Below are 2,381 nucleotides of genomic sequence, written 5' to 3'. Positions count from 1 at the left end.
GGTCTTTCCCCCTGAAAGTGCTGCACCCCCAGCCCCCTGGTGTCTTCTCACAACATCTCCACCCTTCCAACGGCTTGGGCCAGAGATCCAGAGAACTATTGACTCGGATCCCCCACGTCCCACCTCCAATCACCTTCACAATATATTCAGGGTCCGCCAGCCTCCTGCTGGGACCACCAAGACCACCTGGGTGGAGGGTAGCACCAGCACTGGGGGGTGGGGGCTGCCAAGCCCAGCTTTAACCCAGCCTTCAAACACTCTCAGGTTTGAAAATGTCTTCACATCCTTATCTCTCGGGACACTCCCATCGCCTGACACACTCCTCTCCCTCTGTCCCTCTGTCCCTCTCCCCTTCCTTTCTTCCCATCCTTCCTTGCTCCCTCCCTCTATCCCTTCTCTCCTTCCCTCCTTTCTTCCAAAAACACTCACTGAGCATCTGCTCCACTCATAACACAGGAAGGTGGGGGTTGTGGGGAACCAATGTAGTTCCAGGGTCTCAGGGGATTTAAAACTGCACTCATGGTTTCGATAACAAGACCAAGCTGTTGAATTAGGAACCGAGCCAGCCCAGGCCTCCAGAGCAGGTAGGCTCCATCAAAGGCATGGGGAACTCTCATGAAGAAAGCAGATCTCAGCCAGCTCTCTAGGAAAACAAAGTGGAGGGAGGTCAGATATTCCAAGGTAAAAAGAAGGGGAAAAAAGGGTGCTGGCTGGAAGGGGCAGCTTGCAAAAAGGCTTGGAGAGGAGGCGGCTGGAGAGGTGGCTCTGTGGTATACTGCTTAGCTGGCATGCACAAGGCCATGGGTTCGATCCTTAGCCCTGGGAAGAAAATAGAAAAGAACAAAGTCCAAACAAGACCAGCATAAAGGGCACCCGTCTGGTTGGAGCAGAAAGGTCACTCGGAGGGCGGTGGAGTACAAGGAGCACCTGGAAGTGATGAGTGAGATGATCAACAGCTGGACTCACAGCTGGATCTGCCGCAGGGATGACGGGTGTCCGGCAAAACCCTGACTCCGGACACACACTGCCTTGGGTTCAGATCCCAGCCAAGCTTTGGGGGTGTCACTTTCTGTCTTGGGCAGGGTACTCCCCACCCCCCAGCACTTGTGAGGATTAAATGAGGTGCTGCATATGGAAACCCCTGGCTTCCTACTTCACAGGAGCTTTTCTCAAACTGTTTATTGAATCTGAGAAAGCGAAGGCTGTGGGTGTGAAGAGCTCATTCAAGCGGTTTAGTCATGAAAAGGAGGGAAGGATTGCACAACAGCCCAACTTAAGGGCAGTGTGGGGTCAAGACAGGCTGTGGCTGAGCTGGGGGAGACCTGGGGGGCTTCCAGAGCCTGGAGTGGGGGGACACTGCTAGGGGGCCAGGGAGGAAAACGCTAGAAAACTGGCACAGCCCTGTGAATACAGTAAAACCATCAGGCCATACACTTTCAGGGCTAGGATCACGTGGAACGTGAATTATATCTCAATAAAGCTACGTTAAAGCAAAGTGAAAGACTGACTGGATTAGGGCTACGAGCTCCCATGGGAGTCAGAGAGGAGGCACTTAGGTAAGGGCCAGGCTGGAGGCCAGAAGAGGGTGTCACATGTGTCCAAGACAGAATCGAGACTGGAGGGCCTGCTCCGTGGTGCCACGGCTTAAACAAATGCATACAAAGTGCCAGGCACTGTGCTAGGAGGCGAGGATGCCCTAGTGTGGTTCACAGTCCCTGAGCGGCTCCAATAAGAGCAGTGGTGCAGAGGGCACAGAACGGGGTGCCAGCCCAACACAGCAGGCCCAGTGGGACCCTGGCACCCCAGGGTGCAGATGTGCAGCACACAGAGGTCCAGCAAGGATTCAGGGCGGGCAGCAATGCAGGACACCCAGTGGCCAAGCAGGACAAAAGTTGGATGTGCCTATCCTAGAAATCAGACACAGGGTTATGATGCTGCCACCCCCAGCCCCGAAGTGACTCCCCGCAGACTCAGACGGGGACTCCTGGAGTGTGTATGGCATCCTCACTGTCTTGGGCACAGTCCTGCATGTGGTTGCTTTGCTTACCTGAGGAAGTGCTCTCCCTGCCTCCAAACCACTGGGGGTCTCAATTATATGTAAAGGGACCCTACAATGGTAGGTGGCTAAAGAGAGACCGAGCAGGGTGGGGACAGGACAGAAAAGCTACCAAATGGACCAGTGAGAATTGGCACATCTCCTAAATTGGCCTGGCCTGGCCTGTACCACCAGAAGTTCCACTCAGGACCACTGATGGCCTTCTCTTCACCCCACCAGCTCTGTCCCCTGCCTGATCCTCGAAGCTCCTTTGTGGCCCTTGAGGCCCCCACCCATATCCCCAGCCCAGAGCCAGTTTCCCCACTTTTTTTTTTTTTTTTTTTTT

Source organism: Fukomys damarensis, unplaced genomic scaffold, assembly GCF_012274545.1.
Source record: "Fukomys damarensis isolate Sample0158 unplaced genomic scaffold, DMR_v1.0_HiC HiC_scaffold_20, whole genome shotgun sequence".
Classification (NCBI taxonomy): domain Eukaryota; kingdom Metazoa; phylum Chordata; class Mammalia; order Rodentia; family Bathyergidae; genus Fukomys; species Fukomys damarensis.
Note: the sequence above shows the minus strand (reverse complement) of the source record.